The 16,179-nt window shown below is 35.6% G+C and overlaps 1 long non-coding RNA gene across 1 annotated transcript; it reads right to left on the minus strand.

The window, feature by feature from the left end:
* Positions 1–3,712: 3,712 nt before the first annotated feature.
* On the minus strand, positions 3,713–6,959 carry LOC113113162 (uncharacterized). Its single transcript, XR_003293555.1, has 3 exons — positions 6,650–6,959; positions 6,194–6,249; positions 3,713–3,799 (listed from the first exon to the last, which is right to left on the minus strand). It is a non-coding gene; the product is annotated as an uncharacterized LOC113113162 (long non-coding RNA).
* Between the last annotated feature and the right edge of the window lie 9,220 nt (positions 6,960–16,179).

A 16,179-nucleotide genomic window follows, 5' to 3' on the forward strand; every position in this document is an offset into this window, starting at 1 on the left:
GACGGTAAGCAAATGATGACTATTTTTATTTTTGGTTAACTATCCCTTTAAACTATTTTATAACAAATAACACATTTTTTGCTTTGGATATCCAGCAAATAGAACTGTATATATCATTGTGACTTAACTCTTACCCGTGCTGAATAAAACTGTGGCTTTTCATAGTGAACAATAGCCTCTAGAGATCACGTTACAAGAATGGGCCATTAGGCTCTTGTGTGTTGAAATGCCCATGTTTCAAAGCTTAGCATAAGACTAGGAGAGATTAGGTTTAGGAAATACCTGAATAGCATGCTGGGTCATTTCAGTTCTTTGGCACTATCTGCAGTTAGCCTCATTTGTCATGTCATCCTCACATTAAATATGAATATGCATTCAGTTTGTCTAGATGATCTATACATTAGTGAAGCTCATACATAAGTGCATCCTTAATTGCTTGAAACTGCTTACCCAAAGCCAACCATCCTGCACCAGAATGTCTTTGATTCGCTCATATCACTTACAACAAACAGGTTAAGACTTAAAGGTTATCATTATCAAGTTGACAAATTAAAGGGTCACTGGCGAATTCTAGTCACCAATTTGCAACACACAATTGAAATCTGGATGGGGAACTGTTTTCCTTCATACAATATTCTCAACCTCACATATGCAGATATCGAAATGACTGGACTTTGCCCATGAAATTTCACCAAGCAAGCCACAGTACCTTTAAACTGCACCATATTGTACATATTCCAATTGCCATCTAACAGCCAACTGGCAAGTAAGGCTGATATATTTACCCTCATTTGGCAATTGGGTCAGGGTTAATATAGGGTCCTGATTTAAAAAAAAAAAAAATTAATAAAACTTAGGTAGGTATTTTGAGGTGTCCCTCAAAACTCATTGAGAATAAAACTGTGTAACATTAAACAAAACAGTCCAACCAGACATGTGAGACGTGCCTGAACAGAAATAGTTGTGAGAAGACTCTTAAATTACGAATTCTAAGAAAAGCTGGTACACATGTAGATTGAGAAGCTGAGACTCTTGCCGGCAAGCAATGGCAGGAATGAAAGAGAGACTGTACAGCACTGTAAGAGAGCACGTTATTAATATCAGTGAATATGATATCGTAGGGAGTAGGGATGTAACGATTAACTCAACTCACGTTTCGATTTGCTGATTGATTTCCAGATTCGATTCGATTCAATTCACAATTTTATTTTTTTAACAAAATGATATTTAAAGGGAAAGTTCACTTTCAAATTTAATTTTGGCATGCACAGAGAAGTCCAAATTAAACAATTCCCCATCGTTAGTACACATTGATGACCTAAGACACGAAACGAGCGATTTGTCTGAGAAAACAAAGAATTTAAAGCAGCAGAGGCGCGTCCGCTTAGAATCCACAGACAATATCCTTCGCTGGTGTGGACGCTAATATCGTTATCTTTATAGTTCTCTTTATAGTTATCGTCATTCTTGGTGTGAACGGGCCTTTAGTCTGCGCAAGCGCGGAAAGTGGCGGAAGTGATCTCTCGCACGTGTATGTCACTCATTGTTTACACAGATATCGGAAGTGTTACCTTTTACTGTGAAGATCTAAACATATTTAGACATACAGGAAATCACAATGGAAGACGATTTCGATATATCAACAGACAACGTTGAAATTTTCTTCAAAACCATAGTTATTTGAACCAGAATACACAGATCAAGTACTCAGAGTGATGGAGGAAGCATCCGCTGCAGCAGCACGTCTCAGAGAGACAGATCTCTTCAAAATTGGTGGTGCTTTAGTAGCAAGTGCTGTGAGATGTTAACAGAAGTGGAGATCATATGTTGTCAGACGAATGGAACATAAGCAATGCCAGAACTAAAAGACGATGACGAGGGACATTGACAGTATCTGACTAAAGATCCTGAGTTTACTCCGCTGTTGAGCCGCAGCGTTTTGCACGTTGTGTTTACCAAGGCATATGTGCTGTGGTGATGCTGACAATAAAGTGACTTGACTTGCCACGTGTAAACTGGAGGCGAGAGGGACCCAATGGCACGCTGTTCAATAGAGCCGAGTAATGTGTTCTATTTTTATTATTATCGCAATGATTATAGGGTGCATTATAAACCAATTAATTCATTACAATTACTGCATTATATTTCAGACAGTGCCGATTGGTGGCATATTGTGTGGTAAACGGTAAACAATGAGTGACGTGCACGTGCAAGAGATCACTTCCGGCACTTTCCGCGCTTGCGCAGACTAAGCCAGAAGTGCGGCATGTCAGACCAGGAAGCACGTGCGCCCTCAGACACTTGGACGTGGTTGTGTACAAGAGTAAAAAACTATATATTACTTTTCAATTTTCTTACACAAACCGCTCGTTTCGTGTCTTAGGCCATCAATGTGTACTTACGATGGGAATTGTTTAATTTGGACTTCTCTGTGCATGCTCTTTGAGGTGGTGACCATAGACCTGCATTATGTAAGTCACAGACAAGAACCGTTTGACCTAATATTATTAAAATGGAAACTACTGCGGAAACAAAGACACTTACATCTTGGATGCCTTTGAGGGAAGCTAAAACATACCAAAATTTAATTTGAAAGTGAACTATACCTTTAAGCCAAATTATGAAAAAAGTGTGTCCTTTTATTATTGCTGTACATTTATTTGTGAAATTCAAATATAACTATAATAATATACTATTATACACGTTGCATAGTATTGCTCTTTTGTTGGTTTTAATTGCTTCTATGGTTCTCATTTGTATGTCGCTTTGGATAAAAGTGTCTGCTAAATGACAACATTAAAATATTTTGTATAATTAAAAAATTCAGAAGCAAAAACAGAATGGATTGACTTCAGTTTTGTGAAACTATACATAAAAATATCTGCATTAAACAGCAGACAAGCTGAATGAGACGCATATTCACTCTGCCAGCAGGTGGCGCTTAAAGTGTTTCCTTGGTCTCCACTGTAAATGAAGCAGTGCTGCACTTATGAACTTTAATATGCATTGTCCAGAGGCAAGATGAACAGAAAAAATACTATCTAAACTTTTCTAAAGACAGTAAGTTCCCCTCAGACATGCATTCAGATAAACTCATACCTTTAATGAATCACGATTTGTTTAGCATTTCAACCGATTTGAATCGTCACATATTTTAATCGATTTTCAACCAGCTCAAGGTTAATCGTTACATCCCTAATAGGGAGTGCCTAAATGGAGAAGAGAGTTGCTGGCTGCAAGTTTCTAAGGTGAGTTTTAGCTTTGTGCTCTGCATTGCATTTTACAACAAACAGCTTTATTTTCAATATCAAGAACAAACTAGGCTTTACCAATTAGGTTCAAAATGACCAACTCGAAGACCAAGAAGTGTCATTCAAATAAATCTAACTTAAAAAGGGATGTGGAACAATATCATTGACTATTAACTTCCTTCCAAATTTGCCAAACATCTTATTACAAACACGTTCCATCGTTCACCATCTTCTTTTTGCATAAACTAAACAAACTTTGCTCAAATGCAGTTCATCCCTATTTCTTTGTTGTTTTAGTCGTGGATTCCAAGCAAGATAAACCTTGAAAATATTTTGCCTGTGTGCAACCCAACCTGGAATGACACTTTCTCTGGGATGAGATCTTTAGTGGAACAGAAGGGTATTAAAACATGTTCTTACCCTCTTTGGAAGAGATCCACATTATAGAACTTGTGGAGCTCCCACAGAGAACTCAACTGTGGCCTGGACCTCCGTCATGCTCGATTCAGGACTGGAGGAGGGCCTGTCTCAAACGATCGGCAGCAAAACTGCGGAAGAACAGATCAACGATTTGAACAGTTGTGTCATCACATGCAGAAGGACCAGAGAAGAAGTTGGAATACACTTTATACACTGAAATTTAGCCAAAAAGATGCATTAATATGTGTTAAAGAAAAAAAAATGCACATACGTGTGCATTCAATATTATGTGCGACTGTGCTTACTAACAAAATAGCATACTCATTTTTTCTCTGTGTGAGAAACAGACTAAAATATTACTGTTCAAAAGTTTGAGGCCAGTAAGAATTTTCACCTTTTAAAAGTCTTTAATTATACAATGTATACAATGCTAATCAAATATTATTACAATCCTACTGACCCCAATTTTTTTAATAATAGTGCAAGTTCAGTGATAATCATCCCCTCCACTGAAACACAAATAATAAAAAAGTATAATAATAAAAGCACACAGGATTGAAAGAATTACAGCTTTTTTTTTTTCGTGTACTATCCCTTTAAATGTACTAACTTGAATGTCTCGTTACACAACACAAATTTATAACATAAAACTGAACCATTTCTAAAATGTGCAACTCACTTTAACGAACAAATCTTACACTAGAAAGAGAACAGAATCTGAAAATTGCTTGTAAGTCGACTGTAAACAAGACAACTGGGTAAAAAACCTGAAGTAACAAGTGAAACCTCATGAACTTCCACTTCACTAAGCAACTCTGACCCAAGTTCATCAGACGAGTCTGACTACCTCTTGACATTTAAACCCCACAAATATAGCAACGGCATACTCGTCTGCAAACAGGCATGGATTTGCATACAAGATATCATTCCTACAGTGTATTCTTGATGCTCTTCACCATGACAGCTTTAAGCCCTGCCTGTGCTTGTTCTGAATTACCACAGAATGCTTTCACACACCCCACAGGTCTTCAGAATGATTCACCCTTATTTGCAAGTCACAGTACAGTACTGAGGTGTGATGCAAGATCCTGACAAGTCCAGCACACTTCAGATGGTTCAATGTAAATACCTCCGCTAACGCTGGCTAGACTAGCCTGCGGGGGTCTCTGGAGGATTTCACGCGCTTAGTGGCATTATCAGGGGCTTTAGCTTTCATTAATACAGATTAGCTACCTTAAATGAGAGGCGAACTGCAGCTGCCTGTCACATGCAAACCACAAGTCAAATCAGATCAACCACAGTTAGATTTTCCTTCCCAACATGTGTCGAGCTGGTGATAAGAGCACAACAGCCCCGTCCCCAGTGTCAAGCATTGCATACGCAAAAATGAACAACAGAAAACAGGCCTTATTTGTGCAAGGGCAGCTACTTTCCTTCCTCCGAGTTGTTCCGGTGAAAATTAGGTTATGATATCAGTGTGACCCTACTGCTTGGGATATGTTCATATCCTTGAATGTCCTACTGTTTTATGCTTTTATCTGCTCACTCTCTCTCAAAATTAAAGACTTTAATACATAAGTGTTAAATCTGTTGGACACGGTTTTTAGTTAACTCATGTTGAGCTTAGTATGCCATATGTTTAAGTACAATCCAAATATCTGTTATTTCAACTTTTAAAATTGTGCTTGATTGCTAAATTCCCAATGAAATACTATGTTACCTATAATTCTTAAAGATCACAATTCATAGCAATAATTAATGTTCACGTTGTTGTACCTTTGTTCTGACTTTTTGGTCTTCAAATCAAATGCTGTGGCTTCTTTTCATCTATATGATTCATTCAAAAGCCAAATGGTTTATTTTAAGATGAATACGGAGAAAAAGAATGGGACAAATACTTTATGGACAGACATTGTACTGTTATGGGCATGTACATGGGTCAAAGATGAAACGGGTTTTCAAGCAATCAAAACAATGAAAGTTTAATGAAAGCTTCAGTTTTTTTTCTCGTATATTAGAATGTGTCTGTTTAATTCTCCTGGGCAAAAAAATTATGACTACCATGCATTTTTACCATGGTTTACAGAAAAAAACATTCATGGTAACATATAACAAAAAATCTTGGCAGGCGTATTTAGAACAAGAATAATTAGATAACATTAAAAGACTATATTTACGGATCACAGACAGTGCAGCTCCTAAAAACTAACTTCTAATAGTACATTTTTATCAAGCTTTGACTTTATCCTTCAGCTCAACTAGGTTTTACTCATTTGACAGCAATAAGTTTCGAATCATTTGAAATATATTGAAATATGTTTAGAATAATCAAATACAGTTCAGAATAATATGTTGTTTGATTTTTATACAAATATATCCGTTTTCACTGAATGATGATGGAACATTATTTAATCCACTATGATTGATTTAATTTACACAAAATTAATACACACACAATAACATATTTTTATCAGTGATTTGAGTAACGTTACATAGTGTAAAGTAAACGTTATTTGACTCACCCGTCCTGACTCGGTTCAGTATCTTCTTTCCTCATGTCAACTGATAAACCACAATCCTATATAAAAATACATGAACACATATAAAATACATGAAAACAGCTATTTTATTAAATTTCTCAAATAAAACATTTAAACAAGCATTTGATACCATTTTATAATACAAGTAAGCGTATTTATCTAATGTATTATATTATCGATTTCTGTAATATCATAGGTTTAAACATGATTTGTTAACAAAGCCTTCGTTTTTCATCCATGTCGTGTGAATTTGCGTCCTCAAAGACAGTTAACGTTAGCTCTAGCGTTAGCCTGTTTTGCTTGTCAAATAACCAGCCTTCACGAACGGCGCACTATTTGCGTGGGTTAACGGATGCGTTATCAAACCTACAACCTGAAACGCAACAAACAGTTATAGTTTACCAATTTTTTGGCAGTTAAGTAATTAAAAACACGTACATGTATCCGCTGTGGGGATTTAGGCCTCAATCCACGGGTTGGATTTCAGAGCGATACAGCCTCGACGCTCCGATCACCCGACTGCTTAATTCCTCTGCATGCCGTTAAAAAATTCGCCTATGTTCGGTCTTCGCAGAACACTTAAAAGCACAGATCAGTTAGACTGGTTGAAAATAAAGAGAGAGAAAAAAGGGAATAACATCTTGATATGTTCAAGCGGTTAGAGTCGTAGATCATAAATATTGTCCAAACTTGTGTTTAGTGCGTTCTGTTGTAAGAGTGAGTTTAAGGGAGGCGCTCACACACAAGCCGGTACAACACCGGTTCCTATCAAAGGCGTTAATATCTGATTCCTTCCCTTATTATTGAAAACGTTATTCAGTCCCTTCCTAATTATAATGATCCACTTCAGGCATTTTAGTTTTATGAAGGTGTTGAAAATTACAGCCATGTCCAATAAAGATAAATATTATATAACCTATAATGTTAAATTGTTTCCAAAACAAAACAGCACAACTAATAATTCTAATAAGAACCAATATATATAAATACATACATGATTGTTGTTTTTTGTGGTTGTTATTGTTGTTTTTTTGTCTATTTCTGGTCTTTCAGTTTGGTCATGTGAGTCCTGGTTTAAAGAGGATTTGGCACGTTTCAGCTGACTGTGACCAGACAGTAGCCTACCTTAAACCAGCTAAACTAGCAAATCCTAACTGGCTGGTTTAAGTTTAGGTTTGTTTATTTATTTACCATACCACACCTAAATTGTTCCCTCCCCTATTACAGTATAGGATTTAGTTTGGCGCTTTAAGTTAGACCTTCAGTAACTTCTATGTTAATTGCTCTTTACAGGTGCAGAAATGGAAGTTCCCAAACAAGAAACTCACAGGATTAAGATGTATACAGACATGTAACACATCAACCACAAATCCTGATAAGACATTTGGAAAATGAGGAACAATCACGGAACAGTATAGTCACTGTTTCCCTCAAAAATGGTCCTTAGTAAGCATTAGATAATGATTTAAATAATTTCATCAGGGTACAAAATGCGTTTAATTCCAAAACTTTGCCAGTTACCAATGTGTTGTTCAAAACACTTTTTACACTTTTAATGTTTTAAGTTGTACTTATTATGCCTAGTTTCACAGACAAGGTTTAAGCCTAGTCCCAGAATAAAATGCATGTTTGAGCTATTTTAACTGAAAGCAACTTGCACTTACATATCTTAAAATATGCCAGTGCCATTGATTTGTATCAAGATACACACCAGTAATTTTTTTTCTAAGGTGCATAATAAAAATAAATAAATAAATTAATTAATAAACACACAAAATGTCCTAATTCAACTAAGGCTTAACCCTGGCTTAATCCAAGCCCTCTAAGTGAAACCAGGCCATTCAGTTGTACAATCCATGTATAAGTAAATGCATGGGAAATTTAGAAAAATGTGTTAAATGTTTTATTTACACTTACTGTATAACTGCTAATGTAATTCAATTGTTTTGAAAATGCATTGTTGTGTAAATAAATTTCTCCTAATGCCAGCTTGATCAAGTGAGTTTTTTTAATGGACTTTGCATTCACAATAATAAGATGTTTATAGATTTGTTAAGTCATGTCATTTATGTATTAAAATCTGTATAAAGTATCTATATTAAATGAACTTTTAATAAACAGTACAGTAGATATTGAAATGAAACTGGGCCACGTCTGACATGCTACGGTATATCGTGCAAATGAGTGATGGCCTGATTTTGGCTTGGATGTAGCAGGTTGTCGAGTTAACGGTTCCTGCATCTGGCACATTTGATCCGGGCTGGAATTGGGCAGTGATTACCTACACAGGTATCCTGCCCAAGTGTGGCAGATGGAGCTGAACTGAGGGGTAAGTCTCCGGCAGGTTATAATCAAACCGGAACTGATCCGAGTGCATTTTGCTATCTGGGTTATATTGTCAAATAAATAATAATAATTAGGTGTTCTAAATAATAAATTGTCCCCCATAGATAAAACAGGATAACAAAAAACAAACCCAATGCATTCACCCAGAATATTTAGAGTGTATCAATATTATATGCATTTCTTGTTGTATATGAAGAGTAAATCTCAAAGCATACGGACATGCAAGTGAATCTGAGTTTGTTTCTGTTTATAAATCTCCCACACAGGACAAACAAAATTATTGTGTTACTTTAAGGCTTGGGGATAACATTTAACAGCAGCTCCACTGCCATTCAAATGACTTACAGTATCACCAACTGGTTCATCTGGTTTAAATTTACATGTCTGATTTACATCTACATTTAGTCATTTAACAGATGATTTTACTGATCTACTATAAAAAGGAAGCAAATGTCATAAAGCATAAAAAATGTCCCCACAGTCATAAGTTCGTTAAGGAGCCTGTGGGTACACCATATGTGCTACCATATGACTCTCTCTCTCTCTCTCTCTCTCTCTCTAAGGACATTTCTATAAGCATATTCAAGACATTCAGGTTTAATTTGAAATGCTGAAACAGAGCAAATCATGTTGAACTGTGATCCTCCTAGTTTGTGTTGTTTAAGTCTGTGGTGGTAATTTCCAACAAAAGTTGTGGGCAGACAAACTTGCATTCAGTTATGCATTCTATAAAAGATGTTTTTTGGATGCCAGAGCAAAATAGGGATCCCAGTACAAAATTAAAATTTAATTTCTGTGGTCATAAATTATTGCACATATCTCCTATTTTTCAAGTTATCAATTATGTATATTATTTTACAGAATTTATTGTCAGTGCAGTGAAGCGTGTATTACAGGATGAAGACAGGACACTTGTGTGGTGTGGTGTCTTATATACATATCTGATGGAGATTTGTGAAAATTAACCAACATGAAGCTTTTCCATCCTCAACTTTGACATCTGTGACCAGTGCTTTAAGTGGCCCAAAAGAGGTGCCGGTACTCTATTATAGCCACAAAAAAAATGTAATAAAGGATTTTGAAAAAATACCATTAGAAAGAGCTACTGCATTACTGCATTCAAACTTCCAACTGACTCAAATGATTCGCGAACCAGCTTCGAACTCCCGAACTGACTCAAATGAATCACGCTCCGAACTCCCGAACTGATTCAAATAATTCGCGATCCCCAAAATGACTCAAATGATTCGCGAACCCGCTTTGAACTCCCGAACTGACTCAAATGATTCGCGAACCCGCTACGAACTCACGAACTGATTCAAATGATTTGCGATCCCCAAACTGACTCAAATGATTCGTGAACCTGCTTTGAACTCCCGAACTGATTCAAATTATTCGCGTTCCCCAAACTTACTCAAATGATTCGCGAATCCGCTTTGAACTCCCGAACTGATTCAAATGATTCAAGAACCCGCTTTGAACTCCCAAACTGACTCAAATGATTCACAAACCCGCTACGAACTACCGAACTGATTCAAATGATTCGCGAACCCTATACGAACTCTCGAATTTGTTAAAATGATCCGCGAAGCCACTCCGAACTCCCGAATTGATTCAAATGATTTGCGATCCCCAAACTGACTCAAATGATTCGCGATACTGCTCCGAACTCCCAAACTGGTTCAAATGATTCACGCTCCATAGTCCGAACTAGGAAGATTTAGGAAGCGTGCATTGTGAAGAGAGCAAAGGCAAAGGATTAAAACCTCTATTAAAACAGATGTCCAAATGAACGTGCCGTTACGTTAAAAGCCCGAACGTGCGCATGGAGAGGTGGCGGTAGGCTCAAGAGCTATATTTGGAAGTGGCTGTACTGAGTACTGGTCAGTGGTGGATGAAGTACACAAATCAAGTACTTGAGTAAAAGTACAGATACGTATAGTAAAATATTACTCCAGTAAAAGTGAAAGTACTCCTTTTTCAATCTTACTCAAGTGAAAGTACAAAAGTACTCAATTTTTTATGTACTTAAGTAAAAAAGTACTGAAAGATAGATGTTTGCAATTTTATATAGGCTACATAATTTAATGTTATATTAGCACATATTTTTTTATAATCCTACTGCTCAAAATACCTGGGATTTTTTCCAAAATAACCACTATATGGAGTCAAGATATATTTTTGTTGTTGATATGGACTACGCTGATGAGAGTTATGTCAACTGTGAAGCTTACACTGTGATGTACCTGAGAGAAAACCGAGATGACCATCTGATCTTCACCAGTAACAACAAAGTATTTTAAAGTTAGTTGTTTTACAGAACATCAAATTTACAGTACAGACCAAAAGTTTGGACACACCTCCTCATTGAAAGAGTTTTCTTTATTTTCATGACTATGAAAATTGTAGAGTCACACTGAAGGCATCAAGGGCTATTTGACCAAGAAGGAGAGTGATGGGGTGCTGCGCCAGATGACCTGGCCTCCACAGTCACCGGACCTGAACCCAATCGAGATGGTTTAGGGGTGAGCTGGACCGCAGACAGAAGGCAAAAGGGACAACAAGTGCTAAGCATCTCTCGGGGAACTCCTTCAAGACTGTTGGAAGACCATTTCAGGTGACTACGTCTTGAAGCTCATCAAGAGAATGACAAGAGTGTGCAAAGCAGTAATCAAAGCAAAAGGTGGCTACTATGAAGAACCTACAATATGACATATTTTCAGTTGTTTCAAGTTTTTTTGTTATTAATATAATTCCATAGTATATAATTCCACATGTGTTAATTCATAGTTTTGATGCCTTCAGTGTGAATCTACAATTTTCTTAGTCATAAAAATAAAGAAAACTCTTTGAATGAGAAAGTGTGTCCAAACTTTTGGTCTGTACTGTAACTTTATATATGACATGATAATAAGGCCTGAAGTTAGGAAGAACATTAAGGAAAATATAATTATATTTTCATAATGATTTTTTCCTTCTCAAACCTTGTCTATGGTTTAAAAACTACCCTGGCCAAACGGGGTGCATCTCTTCCCACTTTAATAATTACTGTAGTTACCATGTTCTGAACATCACATCCTTTCTTTTCTACCCAGATGTAATCTCTCTCTCTCTCTCTCTCTCTCTCTCTCTCTCTCTCTCTCTCTCTATATATATATATATATATATATATATAGGTGGTTGAATAAAAATATTTGGACATTATTTATAAAAATTACCTCAACTTAGCACCAACAAGCTTGTTAGCTAGACAGTAAGCATCAGCTGACAATATTTACTTATTTTCAGTACTGTTATGAATAAACATTCATGTCTGTCTACTCGTCTAGTTAATCCAAACAATATACATATGTATAACGTTACTGTTGATAAACAATATAAAAACAGACGTCACATAGGACATTTTAATAAAACTGTTTAACATTATGGCAGCGGGGAATTTGAACGTGCATGAGTTATTGTATTTAGTCTGTGTTATTTAAAAAATATTTTACCTAAAATTGATGTGTCTGCACTCGAGCATTTCAGTGGGCTTAAACCGATCACTCTTTACAACGGATTTAGTTCCCAAACAACTGAAAATTTTGACCTAAATATGATTTTCAGTTACAATAATTAATCCAATATTTCGACATTAATAACTTACTTTTAGCAACATCAGACGCACGCGCGCTCACAAGATCTCCCGGTTCTTACTTCTGGAGACTCGCACTAAACGGTTCATTTGAATCAGTGAGTGGTCGACTCCAGAACAGCTGCAATCGGATCATTCTAATTCGTAAACGAGTCGTTTGGTGCGATTCGCGATCCGATTTAAAGGTTTATTTTGAAAAGACTCAGTTCATTCATGATGAATCAGACACCGCTTCTGCGTGTCGGAGCACGTGATATATTATAGGGAGTAACGATATGTTTTATGAAATGTAGTGAAGTAAAAAGTACGATTTTATGCTTCGGAATGTAGTGAAGTAAAAGTAAAAGTTACTCAAAATAAAATTACTCAAGTAAAGTACAGATACTTGAAAAATTTACTTAAGTACAGTAACGAAGTAAAGCTACTCCGTTACTGTCCACCACTGGTACCGGTGCGTACCGGCCCACTTAAAGCACTGTCTGTGACGTTGTGTTCACACTGGATGTTACCAAAGGAACTGCTGTATTTTAAAGCAATTGATTGTAAACTATTGAAAAGTGTTTATTTTCCAGATATTTTTTTTTACCTACTATTGGCAAAAAGATACAAAGATAAAAAGATAGTTTCTATTTTTAAGGTAATTCTTTTTTTTTTCCATTGGATTTTTAAAATATCCCAAATTTATGTCTCACTTTGCAAAATTACAGTGACCCCTGAGGTATTCAGCCAATCACAAAGCACATAGCTGGCTAATCAGCGTACACCTCGCTTTTCAGAATAATGTGCTTTGTTAAAATCAAACGCTTATCAGAAAGGTGGGGATGTAAAGAAGCAACAATAATGTATAATATGTGGAAAATAATGTTTTTTTTTTCACAATACATTACACCAAATACACAACATAATGTTATTTTTAGCAACGTCATATGACCCCTTTAATATGAAGCTTGTAAGTCTCATCAAACTGAAGGTTTAGTCAGTGGTTCACAGCCTCTCTAAAGCAACCGATTAAATGATTCCGGCTGTTTAGTTGTGTTAGCTTATTTATTTTACATCTGGTGTTGTCTTTAGTTTTAAGCCCTTGGAAGTGTGCTGAGGCCACCTAGTGGTCCATGGGCCCCTGAATGAGAACCACGAGTTTAATGATTTCTCCAATGATACAGACAAAGTGTTTGCAATCTCTCCCTTGTCAGTAAATCTCTAACCCAGTAACCAGGGTCAATACTAGAGAATGACTTGTACTACTGGCATGTGATGACATCTACTGGTCACTGATGGAATTCCTCTGTCCATGGTGCTGAATTAGAAAACCAAATTATAGGCAGTTATTATTATTATTATTATTTAAATGCATTGGTAACAAAATAAAAAATATTATAATATTACATAATTCCATGGTTACACCATGTTTTTGAACAATGCGAAAGTATTTTTCAAATAGTATTTTTTGAAAAGTGAAACAAATACCATGATACGTAAACACTATAATCAATCAGTGCCATAGTACGTTTCTGAATTTTATGTTACTACCATCTAATATCATTACTGTACCCTTAGAACCACTAAAATATTTTTTTGTAGACGGAAATTATGCTAATAATGTTCAGTATGGCATATTTTTTATGTCATTTAAGTATTGTAACATACAGTAGGATAAGTGTAGACAAGATTTCTGTTTGTAATCATGTCTAATTGAGTCTTGGTATTCCATCCTTCATTCAGATTGTGTGTTTCCCATGGGGCTGCCTGAGGAATTAGCATTTTCTGCAACCTATCGAATAAGTGGAAGTGCACTGAATAAGAGTTGGAATTTATGGCAAATGCAAGATCTGAATGGAAATGAACAGCTTGCAGTCAGACTCAACGGGGAGGCCCTGTCTGTGGAGTTCTCCTACAGAACCCAAGAGAACAAACGGAAGACAGCTTTATTCCCTTTCCAAACACTCCTCTTCAATTCTCAGTGGCACAAGATTGTATTGCTTGTCAAAAAAGGCTGTGTGAGTCTGATAACAGACTGTACAGCAACAGATTCACAGCAGCTGGCACCCAGAGGAAGTAAACCTAGATGGATTCAAACATAGGCTATTGGAAAACTGAAGTACAATTCAACAATAGCTGTGCCGGTAAAATTTTGTTTCTTACACATATTTCTTATTCCATATTTTTCTATCTTAATCCATAAGGTCATTACTGTTTTAGTACCCTGATATTTAAATGCCCCTCAAAGCAATTAAAAACTAACAAAAGTACTTACATACACTATGTCCAAAACATCATGTTATATGTACACTTTCTTTTCTTTTCTTTTTTCTTGTCGTCACAATGTTTTTGTGTCATTATGAGATGTGAGTATGGAGGCAGTTTAAAGGATCAGCAGCAGACTGTCTATTTAAATAGATTTGGATTTTACAAAATACATTTCAGCGGATATGTGGGAATTCTAGCAGTGAGGTTCTAGTCCAACAACTGACCTGCATAAAAAACTCACAACAATACTTGCAGGAATAACATTTGCAAAGTTGATTTAGACACAAACCAAACATCTGCACTCATCTGTCTTTTAGTCTAATCAGAAGCTGAATGCGATAAAATCAAGGATCATTAAGGGCAATTTTTGTGTAAATATAGATTTTGATCTAAATGTTTGGAGAATTAGTTATGTAGCTTTTTAATTTTTAATTTGTGTAAAAACATAATAGGTTATTATTTACAGATTTGTATTAAAGCATAATATGTCCATATATATTCTACCATTCAAAAGTTTAAGGCTGGTAAGATTTTTTTCCACCAAGGCTGCATTTATTTAAACTAAAATACAATAAAAACATTATTATTTTGAAATGTTAGAATAATTATATTTTAATATATTTTAATAAGTAATTTGATGTGATGATAAAGCTGAATTTTCAGCAGCCATTACTTCAGTTTTCAGTGGCATTCAGAAATAATTTTAATTTACATGTCTTATTATTATTAACAGTGAAAACAGCTGTGCTTCTTAATATTTTTTGTTTAATCTGTGATAAATTTTTTTCAGGATTCTTGGCTCAACAGAAACTTCAAGAGAACAGCATTTATTTGTGAAATAGAAATCTTAAATAGGTTTTTTACTCTCAACTCTTATTAATTTAATACATTCTTGCTGAATGAAAGTATTCATTTCATTCTAAATATAATAAAATAAAACCCTAAACTTTGAACGGTAGTGTAAAGTCTTAGTGTGTAAATTTATACGATCAGACATGAGGTTTGTGTCTTCCTCTAAGTAATTATGTCAGTAACTTTTGAATAATTTTTAAATTAAGTGACACCAAATGATATATGCACATATTATGAGCTCAGTCTATCACTACCATCAACAAGAAAACTAATTTAAATTCATTGTTCTGCAAAAATAATATACTACAAAAAGTGCAACATAAAAAAGCTCATTCTTAAACAAAAAAAACTAATCAATCTCTTTTTGAACATTTTAGAATATAATGATAAACAATTCAATACACCCCACAGGCACACATTATCATGATGCTTTTTGATGGTTGTTGGTCTGTTGTTTCAGTTTGAGCTGCAGTCAATGCTGATCCACTGTGACTTAAACATCCCACAGAGAGACACATGCGGTGACCTTCCTGCAAAGAGGGAGGTGAGACATGTCTAACATCACAATTTTAATCTAAGAAACTAAAAGTCCAAACTTCAAAAACTGCATCTAATGGTACAGCTCTACTATTTAAAAATAAAGGTGCTTCAAAATGTTCTTCATAGCGATGCAGTAGAAGAACCATCTCTGGTTTCACAAAGAACCATTTGTTTCTTACCTTTTAATAATCTGAAGAAACTTCTTTCGCCACAAAGAACCTTTTGTGAAACAGAAAGGTTCTTCAGATGTTAAAGATTCTTTTAGGAGCCATTTAGACAAAAAGGCATCTATGGCATCATAACGAACTTTTATTTTTAAGAGTGTAGTGTTTGTTAACAGAGGTCAAAT

This window comes from Carassius auratus, chromosome 13, assembly GCF_003368295.1.
Source record: "Carassius auratus strain Wakin chromosome 13, ASM336829v1, whole genome shotgun sequence".
Classification (NCBI taxonomy): Eukaryota; Metazoa; Chordata; class Actinopteri; order Cypriniformes; family Cyprinidae; genus Carassius; species Carassius auratus.